Here is a 14,341-nt window from a genome sequence, read left to right as displayed (position 1 = left end):
CAAAGTGAGGCACCTTCTGCCTGCCCAGCAGCAGTGGAGGACACAGCTCCATGCCACCACCACTGCCGCACCTCCCCTGGGCTGCAGAGGCAGTTTCTGCCCTAAACTGGTCTGGCCTCACCCCATACCCTGCTGTGAGTGCAGCAATCTTGGAGGGCCACATTCCCTCCCTTGATAGGTTGTCTTGCCCTCCCACCACTCTCTGCTGCATTGCCTGTTCCCGCCCCCTCCCGCCGATGCATTGTCTGTGCCTGCTTCCCTCCTGCCCCCTTACATTTACCTGGGGGCAGCTGCAGGAGCCACTCTCCATTGCTGCTTGGCTGCCGTGTGCATGTTCATGTGCATGTGGACATACACATGGCACCCCCTGCCTCTCATTGCCCTTTCCTGCTCCTCCCTGCCCCAAGCAGCCTCCTACAGGCTGGAATTCTGCCAGTCTGCAAGGGAAAACATGGGTTTCCTGCATTTTTCTTCTTCCCAAGATGGGCCAGATGACTATGATCAATCAAAAGTATGTGAATACCCCCACTTAAAATTAAAAGGCGTCCACACCTCCATTTTAAATTCCCAAAAGGGTCTGCACCACCATGCTAAATTTTTTAGGGGTCTATAAATGAAATAAGGTTGAAAACCACTGGTGTAGACATTTTGGAGCCCACTTAAAAGAAGAAATCTTCCTCTGTGACCACTGTTGGCATAAACTTTTATTTGTGTATCCCTTTAACAGTTGACTAAGAGGGAAAGATAAGAACCAGATGTGAACGTGAAAATCAATATTATGGTGACGAGTCTAATTCTTCTCGGAGTAGTTATTGGCTTTCCAGTAAATGGCTTGGAAAGAAATGTTGGTTATCTCTAAGCATTAGGCTTTAGCCTAGTTTTAAAGCATTTATTTCAGTCCTTGATTTATGAGGCATACTTTTTTAGATAGGCCTAAATATGCTTTTGTTGGTTTTATTTTTTTCCTGGTCCTTTCTCTTCCATGCCTATTTGAAAAAAAAAAAATTGTATGGGGGCTAGGTGAGGGGAGCGGGGAGGAGAGGCTGGGAGCAATCTAGTTTTTCATTGATTCTGCATCTAATTTACCTGAATCCTAATTGCTGGAAGCAGTGCTGAACAGGATCATGTTTCAAACCTTTTGAATGCAAAGAAAATTTGAGATTTAAATTCCACTGCTTTTAGTTCGTTGTAAAGGGCTATTAAATAACAATGAGTATCATGGGTCTCTTGAGTGAGCATGATAATGAATTAGTTATAAGCAGCATTCTGTACTATCCTCTGGGACTTCACAGATATTGTGTGTATTTGAAAAGGAGATATCTTAGATTTCCCAGTTTATAGGATATTGATTTGAATTGGTTTGAAGCCCAAGAATGTGTAATATATTCACTAATGCAGAGATATCTTGTACAGTTCACTCACTTGAGCTTTTGAAGTTAGTTTTGCTAATGCTTTTCCCATGCAATTCAAATGGCAAGTCTAGAGGAAGACAAGCTTGGGCTTGAGAGCCACAAACATGACCTGATTAGTTGGCAACATGAGAGAATAAACTCTCAGCTGCTTGCAAAAGTTCCTGTTAGCTTCAACTAATATAACCTTTACCTTCTCTAAGTCAGAAATCAGAAGCTTCTGGAGGTTCTGGTTTGGCCTGTTGGAGGTTAAAAGATTGAATGACTGACCGCAATTGCATGATGCATCAGTGATGGTGTAACTCTAACTACTTCATACAAGTATGAACTTGGGTAGGATGTTGTTTTGTAATCATCAAAGTTGAGGCAGAGTTGGTTTGTGTTGGAAAACCAAATAATTTCATTAAATAAATATTTAATGTGTGTCCATACTGGGGCCCTGAAAAGACAAGTTTTGAATATTGTTTATGCAGTATGCATGATCTCAAGTGCTTTAGTTTAGGGCATCCATCCTATAACTGTTCCTCTAATTAGTAGCTAAATACTGCATGTAGGGAGTATGTGTCCTTTTCTCTGAGCTATATTCATATCAGCCTTTGATTTATACGTTTCCTGAGTGAATTAAGGGGAGGGAAGGAGCTGTATATCTTTATTTGGCTGGAGTTCTGAGGAGCTGTGTGGGTGAAAACTAAGACACTAACCCTCAGATTCATCCTTCGGGGGGGTGCAAGGCAATGGCGGCTGGATGCACAGAAACTCCAGGTGTTGCAGTCTGAGACAAAGTGCTTTGATCTATTTGTATCTATCTGAATGATCTTTTCTTATGGTAATAAGCTTTTGGGAAGCTTATTCGTAATCCTTAGTAATGCAGCTGTGTGTTTATAGTCCTGGTACATTGATTTAAACCTCTGTAATATTATGATGATAAATAAAAAGCCTTATTGAACAGATTCCATAGAGTGACTGGTATCTGTGGATGTACCCTAGTGGGTATTTAGTTTCTGTTTTGTCTGCACATTTTATATTTTGCTGAACCTCTGAAGGGAAGAAGGAATGTGTGTGTTATTACTGTTATAGGTTCATAGTTTGTAGGGTCAGAAGGGACCTGAGCAGATCATCAAGTCCGACCTCCTGCCATGGCAGGAAAGAGTACTGGGGTCAAATGACCCTGGCAAAGTGATTGTCAAGCCTTGTCTTAACTACCCCCAGGGTAGAAGCCAGCACCACTTCGCTTGGAAGTTGATTCCAGATCCTAGCCGCCCTGACTGTGGAGTAGCGCCTCCTATTGTCTAATCTGAATTTACCCTCTTCCACCTTGTGACCGTTATTTCTAGTCACTCCTGGTAGTGCTCAGAGAAACAGGGACTCCCCAATGCCTGCTGGTCCCCTCTGACTAGTTTGTAACAGGCCACTGGATCCCCCCTCAGCCTTCTCTTGTGGAGGCTGAACAGGTTCAGGTCCCGTAGCCTCTCCTCATAAAGCCTTCCCTGCTGCCCCCTGATCATACAAGTGGCCCTTCTGGACCCTCTCCATGCTGTCCACATCCCTCCTGAAGTGAGGTGCCCAGAACTGGAGGCAGTACTCCAGCTGTAGCCTGACCAGTGCCGCATAGAGGGGGAGTATCACCTCCCTGGACCTGCTTGAGATGCATCTGTGGATGCATGACAAGGTACGGTTGGCCTTCCTAACTGCTTCCCCACACTGCCGGCCCATGTTCATCTTGGCATCAATGATGACTCCAAGATCCTTTTCTGCCTCTGCACTGACAAGAAGGCAGTTCCCCAGCCTGTAGGTATGGTGCTAGTTCTTCCTCCCCAGGTGCATCACCTTGCACTTGTCAGTGTTGAATCCCATCCTACTTTTGTCCGCCCACCCCTGTAACCTGTCTAGGTGCGATTGTAGCCTATTCCTCCCTTCTAGCATGCCCACATCCCCCCACATCTTAGTGTCATCAGCAAATTTGAACAAATTTACTCCCTTGTCCGAGTCACTGATGAAGAAGAGGACCGAGCCCTGCAGAACCCCACTGCCCACATCCCTCCAAGTCAAAAATGACCCATCCACTCTCTGGGTGTGGCCCTCCAGCCAGTTGGCAACCCAATTGACTGTGTGGGTGTCAACACCACAGCCCCCCTGCTTCTTAATGAGAATGGGGCAAGAGACAGTGTTGAAGGCCTTCCGAAAGTCCAGAAACACAATGTCCACTGCTACCCCTGCATCTAAGGATTTGGTGACCTGGTTGTAGAAGGCCACCAAGTTGGTCTGAAAGGACCTGTCTCTAATGAACCCGTGTTGGTTGCCCCTAAGCATAACCTCCCCTGCTGGCCACTTGTGGACATGTGCCAGAATAATTCTCTCAAAAAGCTTACCCAGGATCGAGGTAAGACTAACTGGCCTGTAGTTTCCTGGGTCCTCTTTCCTCCCTTTTTTGAAGATCGGAATCACATTAGCCCTTTTCCAGTCATCTGGCACCACACCAGAGCACCACGAGTGCTCGTACAGCCGTGCCAGGGGTCCCGCAATGACCTCAGCTAATTCCCTCAGCACTCTGGGGTGGAGATTGTCCTGACCAGCTGCTTTAAATACATCCAGTCCCTCCAGAAGTTCCCTGACTAGATCCTCCCTGACCCCTGGCCTAGGTGCGCCTCCCCTGGGGCTTGAGGGGAGCCTGGTGGGGGGCTGATCTGGTCCCTGCTCAGGAAACAGAGGCAAAGAAGACGTTAAATAGGTTAGCTTTGTCATCTGGTGTGACACCCAAACTTCCCAGCGTGTCTTGCAGGGGCCCCATGCTACCCAGTACCTTTTTTTTTGCCCCCTTTGTATTTAAAAAAGAACTTCTTGTTGTCCTTGATCCGGGAAGCTAGTCCCAGTTCCATCTCCACCTTGGCCTTCCTGGTTGCCCCCCTGCATCCCTGAGCAACCGCAGTATAGTCCTCCCTGGTGATGGCCCCTCCCTTCCATTGGGTGTACGCCTCCCTTTTAGCTAGAAGACAATCCCAGATACTTTTAGTGAGCCATGGGGGCTTTTGTGCCCTCCTGCTCCCTTTGATCCGTGTTGCGATTACCTCCCTTTGGGCTTGGAGGATCATTTCCTTAAGGAGCAACCACTCTTCTTGGACACCTGGCTCCCCTCCCCTCTGGGGCCTCAGTGCTTCCCTAACTATTCTCCTTAGCTCACTGAAGTCCGCCCTCCTGAAATCTAGGGCTGCTGCCTTGCTGTAGGCCTTTGCCACCTTGCGTTGGATGGTGAATTCCAGCAGGCAACGACCACTGTCGCCCAGGTGGTTGAGCACCTGCAGCCCCCTGACCAGGTCGTTGCCCATGGCCAGCACCAGGTCCAACAAGGCATCTCCCCTGATGGGGCTGTGTACCTTCTGGGTTAGATGGAGGTCCTGCATTTGGGCTAGGAACCTACGTGAGTGTTCAGACCTGGCAGACTGCTCTTCCCAGTCTGGAAAGTTCAGGTCAGCCATGATGACCACGTCCTTTGACCTAACTACCTCCGTGAGCTGACTTAAGAATTCCTAGTTGAGCTCTTCCCTTTGGTTGGGAGGTCTGTAGTAGACCCCCACCATTAAGTCTCTTTCCCCTTGACTGCCTTGTATTCTAACCCAGAGCACTTATGTGTGCCCCTCCTCTGACTCTGTGCTACCTGGTGAGGATGTGTATTCCTCCTTAATGTAGAGCGCCACACCCCTGCCTTTCCTCCCTGTTCTGTCCCTCCTGTACAGCCTATAGCCCTTGATATTCACCGCCCAGTCATGTGTTGGGTCCCACCATGATTCAGTGAACCCCACTATGTCTGGGTTGGTGTCGGCTAGGAGGAGGGTAAGTTCCTTCTGCTTGTTTCCCATAGTATAGGCGTTTGTGTAGAGGCATTTGAGGCCTCCTGTGGATGTGTGCACTGCCCCCTGTTGCTTACCTGTGTATATGTTCTGCTAGTCGGTCTAGGCTGGGCTGTACTTGTGAATGCTGCTTGGTTTAGCGGTCAAAGGCTTCCTCCTTCCTCATCTTCCCCTTTCCCCAACGAGCCTAGTTTAAAACTTGCCAGAGGAGATCCGCCAACCTAGAAGAGAACACATGCTTACCTTTAGGGAAAAGGTGGAGCCCATCCCACCCGAGCATGTCTCTTGTCATGATGTGCAGGTTGTAGTCAGGAAGCCAAAGCCTGCCTCAAGACACCATTCCCAAAGCCTCCAGTTGGTCTCTGCGTTGCACATCTCATGCCGTCTTCCACATCTGCTCACTGGTAGAACAGAAGAGAATACCACCTGTGCACCTGTCTCCTTCAGCATGCCCCCCAGAGCGTGGTAGTCTGTCATCAGGTGATCAGGGCTTCTCCTGACCGCATCATTAGTACCCACATGGATTAGGACCATGGGGTAGTAATCAGGGGGCTGGATCATGGCCTGGATCATCCCCATCATGTCATGAATCTTTGCTCCAGGTAGGCAGTAGACCTTGCATGTCGAGGGGTCCTGGCGATAAATGGGGCCCTCTGTACCTCTCAGGATGGAGTAGCCTATGACAATCACTTGATGCTTTCTCCTCCGGGACTGCTTAGCTCCTTCGGCCTGTTCGGAGCGTGGATAGTGTGGAGTTGCTTCCTTTCTGGTTGCCTCCTCTCCCTCCTTCTCCTCCAGTGTTGCCAGGGCCTTGTACCTGTTCTCCAGCTGGACTAGAGGAACGAGTACTGCTGTGTTACAAGCAGCCCTGGTTCTGGAGGTGACTATCTGCCCCTCTGCAGTGGAGGGCACTTCCCGAGGTGCTGCTTCCTTGGGTGTGTGGCCCTTCAGGGAAAGGAAATAGCTGTCAATTTCTTCCTCTACCTTCCTGATTCCCCTCAGCCTGCTAACCTCCTCCTGGAGCTCCCTCACCTGCGCCTCCAGGGCGCTAAGGCAGGCGCCTGGAGGACAGGTGTGGAGGTCCCCAGTCGCTACCCCCCGGGGCCTTGCAGTCCAGGGGGTGGGGGGGATGCCAGCTCCCCCATGGGCTCTGTCTGGGTGGAGGCCTCAGACAAGCCCCGGGTAGGCTGCTCCCCCCAGGCAGGGGCTCTGGCAGCACTCCGCATCAACACCATCATAGGAGTTGCTGCCTGTTTTTAGCTTAGTGCAGAGCCTTTGCCCTGCCCTAGTACGAGTCTCCCCCCTGGCCCTTCCTGCTCGCCCGCCAATGCAAACACTGGCATGCTCTTACAGACCGTGCTCTTTTTGCGTGGCATGGCTCGGGAGCGTGGCTCCCTACCGGCTCAGCTAAGAAGGATCCGGGGGGCTTCCCCTCTGGATCTGACTCAGCTGCATCTGGTCCCTCTGCCCACTTACCTTAGGGGGATCAGCTGCCCCCACTGCTGGCTCCACTGCTGCTCCGTCCACCTCCGCCTCGGGTCTGGTAAGGGGGCACACATGAATGCAGGACACACGTGTACCTGAATCCCTCCTCTCCCCGCTGCTCCTGGCTCCCGAGTACTGGAGGCTACATCAAACCGTGGCTTTTAAAGGCCATGGTTTGAATTTCCTGCCGCTGCCCCAATCAGCCAATTAGGTGCTCCAGTCTTCCCAGAAGTGCCTGCTGGCAGTCCCACTCCCTACTGTCCCCCACTGGGGGCATCCAGTGCCTCCAGAGCCTGCTCCCCGAGGGTTAACCCCAGGGGTGCTCCCTAGCTTGGGGTGACAGTCCCCCCTAGCCCTCCCCCTGTTTGCGCGCTCTGTTTACGCTGCGCAGTGCAGCTTGAGAGCGTTGCTTCCTACCGGCTCAGCTAAGAGGTATTGCATTGGCTTGACCAGTGAGGGGAACAGCATGTGGAGGGGACTGAAAACTTACAGGCTCCTATTCTGAGAAAGTACGGGAAGCTCTAAAAGCCCTGGGCAAATAGGATATCCCATAACCATAGAGGAAGGAAAGCCTGTACAATAGGCACCTTTCATCTATAAAGGATGCTGAAGAGCACCTACAAACCATCTGGGTAGTATTCCAGGTGGAAATAGTTTCAACTGCTGCTTACACCCACTCAGAGGTGGAACGTGGCAGCTGTCTACCAGTACACAGAACCGCTAGGCAAAAGCTGAGGAGACGCAAAGGTATTGGATATAGTCATATTAGGAGGAAAAAGTAAAGGCTTAGATTAGCCAGAAATCCTCTTGGGGTGCATACATTCACACGATACTTCTGCCTGGAGCAGGCAGAGTCTCCAAGGGCCTCCCCAGGTATGCATATGTATGCACACGCACACTTAATTGGCAGATCCTTCCACTTTCGGAGTGCATGGATCAGAAGATTACATCCTTGCCCTCTCCCTTCTCCCAAACATCCATCTGCCTAGCTATTTCTGGCACAGGTGCCAGCAGGGAGCAGGTAATGAATTCTCCAGTGGCCCCATGTTATTGAGGAGAAAGCGAAGAGATTCTGTACTTTACTAATCTGAGCAGCACTTGAGGACTAGGTAAACGTGTAGTTGCAATTATTTCTGGTGTATTTTTAATGTGCTCAGTGCTGGGTTTTGCAGCTTTTATATGATGTACATATATTTTTTCTTTTGGCAAAACAGTGTAGCAGTGTAGTTGGTGTCTTCTCTTAAGTGTTCAGATAACTAATATTCCTACTTTTTAAGCCTGGTTTATTCTTTTTATCCTATTTCCTGTATCTGTTTACAAAGCTACTAGACCTCATTATTTGCTCCAACAGAATCCTTGTTTTGGAAAGCATTCCGTCATTGGCTCTGAGTCACATTTCAACTGCAGAATGGACATTTTGAACATATTTTAGCCTTTAAACAATTGTTTGTAATCCTTTCATGGGGTCTTCTCTCTCGTCAGTCTTTCCATAATTTCTCTGTTCAGAAAGAATAAAGGTAGCATTTTGCAATGCTATTAGAAGTCAGTTTATTTCAACAAATAGCTGAGATGTATATACCGGACTCCTTGTCCTATCTGTCTCACCTCTGGATGTGAGGACTAGCTACATCAGATTTTCACCAGCGTTAAATACCTTGTGAGAAGAGTTCAACCCAGTATCTTTAAGCAAAATGTTTCTGGAACTTGTACTTGGTCTTGTATCAAAAAATTGCATATGAAAAACATACCTAATTAAAAAAAACAAACAGAAATAGTCACTGTTGATCAAAAGTCCTCTCCCAGGATTTATAGAGTGGATTTCAGTGCTTTGGTACAGAATGTATTTACAGAGAGAGGGGTTGTGTGTATGTGTGTGTGTGTGTGTGTGTGTGTGTGTGTGTGTATTATTTGTAGCTTTTGCCTTACTGGAGCTCAAAATTGTTTATGGGGCAGTTAGTACAGTAGCTATATTCATCAGAAAAGACAGATATGTTCGCTTGAACTTTTTAGCTATAATGATTAAAGACAGTGAATCCTAAAGTCAGTACATCTTTCATGTACCTTTTGGCTGTAGCCTCTTAGTCTTTGCAGAAGGATGTAGATCATCTCCTAGCAATTTTCTTTTTTAATTTTTGGCACAAACATACCGATCCCTGTTCTTACACAATTTTAACTTCCCAAGTACTGTAATGTCTCTGTAAGTATCATACATGTTGATGTGCTTCTATTGAAAGCAGACATCTACTTACAACTTTCTTGCTTGTTACTATTCTAACTAAGAGTGTGCTTTGTTTAAACATACAAGCACTTATGCTTTTCATAGATTCACTTTTCACAGATTCCTTCAGCTCTGATGTTTCGGGGGTGCTTTTGATCATACTTTTCAACAAAGCCTGAAGATTCAGAATCAGCTGAGTGTTGGGATCCCCCATAGGCAGCTTTGTATCTTGGGTCTGGGACTTAGAGCTTCTCCCAGCCCCAGATCTGGTTCAAGACGTGTTTGGGACACGTGCTGCATGTTCTGTTCAAAAAAAAAAAAAAAAAAAACACAAAAAAAAAAAAAAAAAAAAAACAAAAAAAAAAAAAAAAAAAAAAAAAAAAAAAAAAAACAAAAAAAAAAAAAAAAAAAAAAAAAAAAAAAAAAAAAAAAAAAAAAAAAAAAAAAAAAAAAAAAAAAAAAAAAAAAAAAAAAAAAAAAAAAAAAAAAAAAAAAACAAAAAAAAAAAAAAAAAAAAAAAAAAAAAAAAAAAAAAAAAAAAAAAAAAAAAAAAAAAAAAAAAAAAAAAAAAAAACAAAAAAAAAAAAAAAAAAAAAAGAAAAAAAAAAAAAACAAGAACAAAAAAAAAAAAAAAAAAAAAAAAAAAAAAACAAAAAAAAAAAAAAAAAAAAAAAAAAAAAAAAAAAAAAAAAAAAAAAAAAAAAACAAAAAAAAAAAAAAAAAAAAAAAAAAAAAAAAAAAAAAAAAAAAAAAAAAAAAAAAAAAAAAAAAAAAAAAAAAAAAAAAAAAAAAAAAAAAAAAAAAAAAAAAAAACAAAAAAAAAAAAAAAAAAAAAAAAGCTACATACAAACCAGCCACCTCTTTGTGGCTGGTTGTCATTTTATGGTACCATAAATTGGCTGAAAATATGGCATATTGCAATCCTAGGGCATGATTAACAAGTTAATTGTACCATAATTGTAAAATGTCAAAGATAAGATTGCTCTGTGAAGCATAATGTTGAATCTTCTAAATGTTGTTCATATAAACTGTCAGCCATTAGATTGTATTAATAATTATGCTATTTTCATTTACTGTAATTCTCTTGGGTGTGTATATCCTTTTAGAGAAGGAAAAAACTTTCATAATTTACATGAATCTAAAGGATCATATATTTATTTTGGTAAAAGTAATTCTCTCTAATTTCCTGTTTAACAGGCCAACGTGCCCTTTTTCTATTACTTTCAGTGGAACAAATCTGGATTTACTCTTGTGTATCAGAGAGCAGAATCTGGCCTACAATTTCAAAATCTCTGTAGTTCTGTCACTTAAATGATTTCCTTTGAAATGTCACTGTGTACCATTTTTATTCCTGGTGGCTTTTTTTTCCCCTTAAAGACTTCCTGTTGTTACCCGTCAGCTCCATGTTCTTGGGGAACCCTGATACAGGACACAGACTGTCTGACTCACAAAGACTCACCCCCCCCCCCCAACCTAAACAGAAAACCCGAAGCAGAGACTGCAGTAAATTCTGGGATCAACGAAGCAGGGGAGTACTGTGTGATAAGGAAGCTATGTTCCAAATGCTAATCGACCCTTACACCCAGCTCAGCATTTATCAGACCAGTTCTAATCTGGATTTACAAAGGACTCCCCCCCGCCACACACACACACAACTCTAAGCAAAAGTAAGTTTAATAGGTGTCTCGGGCTGTACACTCCCCGGTCCCACTATGAGAGGCCTATGTAAACTTAATTGGCTAAAACTCGGTTGCCGGGTTAGGGAATGCTGAGGCAATAGACCGAGTCAGAGGGGGTATGGGCAACATTTGAACAATGGCACAGGGTTCATCACAGTGTCCAGCCCGTTGGAGCCCTGACCACAAGTGCTGTCATACTTTTCCCGAGACGACTGGTGGAAGTCCTCTCCACAACAGGTTATGAACACTCCAGTAAGTGCCTTAAGTCTGTTAAAAGACTATAGTAAGATCTAAAAGGTCATGCTAAGCTGAGGCTTGTTCACAGCAAGCAAAAATCCAAAAACCCCTTGTCAATTAAAAGGGTGTTTCTAAAAACTCCAAGAGAGATATCTGCTATCCATAAAAATGTCAAGCTGGCTCCAAGTAGGTGTTTTACTGAGTATCAATCAAGTTCCTGGGATGTTCCACTCAGATAATCCCTTGTCAATGGAGAGGTTGTTTCTGAAAACACCAAGAGAGATATCTGCTATCCATAAAAATGTCAAAACAATTTGATTTACAATATTAACAATGCTTGAAAGAAACTAAACTGAGGGTATAAAAATCTGTAAAAAGAAGCAGCAGTGGGGGGTGCTGACACCACTCACTTTCTTCTGGAGAGGCTGCAGGAGGAAGATCATCTCCCTTCAAGGATCGTGCTGAAAACTTTAACCTGTCAGCTTTGCAACCCGAGTGCCTTGGACTGGTGAGATCCCAGCTCTCTCTCTCTTTTCTCTTCTCTCCCTCTAAGCAGAGATTTCTGAACTTGAACTGTATTAGTTAAGCTTGAGCTAAGTTTCCCCAAATACTTAGTGAAACCAGGGTATACTGTGACTGTTTGTGTTTGTTTTTCCTTTGCATGTCTGTCACTACTAGTGTCAATATATATTTCATCTACTTAGCAATATATAACTTTTATAGTCAAACTGGTGGTAACTGGGTATATTTTGCCTTCTGTACATCTCTTTCCCACTTGCTCTGTAGCAACGACCCTCTTACCTAAGCTAAAGATCCCTGTGAAGCCCAGAAATACTGTGGGGTCTGCTCATCAAGAGACTCAAAAATTGGGACGTGCTGAGTTTGAAACACATAAGGGGATCAGCTGGTACAGGCTGATTGACCCAATTTGGCTCAGACGTGCCCTAATGAACTGAATGCTGGCCCATGAGGGTGTCATCTGGACACCCAGCCAGATTCAGAGGTATTCTGTTTAACTGTGTGCTTGTGTCTGACTGTAGTTTATTGTTGCTCTGATGAACTGATTTTTGGCATATGAGGGTGTCAGCCTGTCCATGCTGATCAACCCGGCCAGGTCAGGCGTGTCACGTTAATCTGTGTGTGTTTGTGTGTATGACTGATTTGGGGATAGGAGGAACCCAGCCCCACTGAACTGAGTCCTGCAAGAGAGCTCCACTGGGGGTGAGGGCTTGCAGAAGGGAGAGATACAGCTCCGTATAGAAACACAAGTAACACAAGCGACACATTGATAGAATTACCAAGACCCTAGCCCTAATAAATGAGCACACCCCAAAGTAGCGGGCAAATCTGGTAACATTGTTCAAACGTGACATAATATTTGTTGGTCCTGTGTTTTAAACTTTAAAATTGTATTTATTTGGAGGTAGAATAATGGATAACATTTACTGATCTAACACCCAACAGTGAAGGAAAGTCGATGTTAATTGTGGTGGTGATGATTTTATTGACATTAATAGTAATAACAACTCTGGAATACATCACTAGTATAAATCTTCAAATAACTCTGGATCCTATATTAAAACAACACAAAGTAGTCTCAAGATCAGGTTTTAAAAAAAATTGTAGCATAGGAACCTATAGATACCATTTATGACAGTACACCTCAAAATACTGCAGCATATTAGAGCATTCTACTGTAATTCAAGTGAAGATGTGAAATTTAGATGCACTGTCTGCAACCCTGTCTCTCTGCTCTGCATTCACACTATTTAGATGTATTTTAGGAAAAGCTTTAGAATTGTCAACATAAAAAGAAGCTGGACTTTCCTTCTACAGCTGCATAGGAAATTGTGTGTGTGCACTTAAACTAGTTAGTTGCAAATTCTAACTTAAGCATCAGCCATTTGTGTCTAAGTAGTTCCTAGGTACATGATGAGAAATATAAAGTTTGTTTTACTTATTTTCTCCCTTTCTTCATGCATCAAGCACCAGGGCTAGGGACAGACATTACATATAAACTGGTTTAAGTGATCGGAAACTGGTTTAAACCTGTAACAGAACAGATGTTCAGTGCACATAAACCAGTTTGAAAATGACTGAAACTGGTTTGAGATAAACCTGGTCGAATGTAGTATCAGACTTAATTAATTTGGCTCAAACCAGTTTATGCAATGTCTGTCCCAGATCCCTTGCTGGTTGAAGATAAACCAGGCACCCCCAGCATGCTCTCTGGGCTGGGCTGAGCTCTCTGTTCCACACCAGGGCTGGCTTCTCCCCTCTTCTCCCTGGCTGCAGCTCCAGCAGAGACTACAGACACAGCAGGATCTGCCTGGCTTCCCCCTGCCCTTCCTCCCTCTAGCTGCTCACTGCTGAAGCAGGAATTCCCCCCTCCCTACCTTCCTCCCATCTCCCACAGCACAGACTCCAGCCCCATGGACCCTAGGCACGTGATATGCTAGCTAATGCCAAGAGGTGTCTGCGTGTGCATCTCCAATTTCACTAGAACAGGCAGCCAGAACAATGACCGCTTAGGGCTTTTTGGAGCTAATCAATAGGTCAGCTAGTAAGCTGTTTAAGAAGAGTTTGAACTAATGGAGAAAGGCTATTGTTTTGCTGATGGGGTGATAAACACTGTTATCAGCTCCCTGCTGACTTGCTTGCCTGTCAGTTTGCTGCACACAGTATAAAGAAGCAGGGAGGGAGATGGAAAAGCTCTGTATCCTCAACAGATGCATGCATTGCTCACTGCCCCCCCTTGCCTCAGAACGCTGGGGTCTGGCAACATTCTTGCCCCTTAAGCAGCCAGCCAGGAAAAGCCTGGGATGGGACAGACAGACCTCCCTAATCAGAGGTCCTGCCAAGGCCTGGCCATACCTCAGCTCAGCATCGTATAAGGGAAAGGAGGGCTGCTCTGGTGCCTCCCCTCCCCCCAGCTTCTAGCCTGAGCCACTGCAGGCATGTACCTGAATTTCCTCGGTCCAGAGAGAATGTCTGTCTGGTTTCAGAACAGTTCAGCCTAGTTAGGTTAGACTAGCCTGCAATTATTTAATCAATTCAGGCTGAGACTTTTTGCATGGCTGTCCATAGCCTAGGTGTTCAACAGCCATCATGCTGAAAATAATTAAACACATTTTATCACAAGGTGGAAAGGTAAGAATCCACAACCCAGCTGCTGAAGGGCTAGAGATGAAATTCTAGCCCAGTTCAAGTCAGTAGGAGTCTTGACACTCCTTCATTGTGACAGGAATTTTCTCAGTGTATGCTGGGAAAGCAATATGTGAGGGGGTTTTTTTGGGGGGGGAGTTGTTTTGTTTTGCTTTGGGGAGGGTCTTTTTGCTTGTATTTGTTTTAAAGCACCATTTTCCTGCCAGAAAAATAGAATAGGGCTATTCAACCATAGAATAGGGCAGCTCTAGCAGCAGAGACAAGGCCTTTTTACATTAAAAAAATTAAAACCCCTTCAGACCA

At 44.9% G+C, this 14,341-nt stretch overlaps 1 protein-coding gene across 3 annotated transcripts in view; it reads left to right on the top strand.

Annotated features, from left to right (window-relative positions):
* MCUB (mitochondrial calcium uniporter dominant negative subunit beta) overlaps positions 1-14,341 on the top strand; it is a 122,574-nt gene that overhangs the window by 66,113 nt on the left and 42,120 nt on the right. The window contains exon 1 of one of the 3 annotated variants that reach the window (XM_090036712.1): positions 11,297-11,381. The exons of the other annotated variants lie outside the window; for them this stretch is intronic. The gene's annotated coding sequence lies outside the window, so the exon portion shown is untranslated. Of the gene's footprint in view, positions 1-11,296; positions 11,382-14,341 lie in introns of those variants that run through there. 3 annotated transcript variants of the gene reach the window in all.

This window comes from Crocodylus siamensis, chromosome 2 (genome assembly GCF_052110815.1).
Source record: "Crocodylus siamensis isolate JL-2025a chromosome 2, ASM5211081v1, whole genome shotgun sequence".
In the NCBI taxonomy this organism is placed as follows: domain Eukaryota; kingdom Metazoa; phylum Chordata; order Crocodylia; family Crocodylidae; genus Crocodylus; species Crocodylus siamensis.
This window is presented reverse-complemented; position numbering and strand designations above follow the sequence as displayed.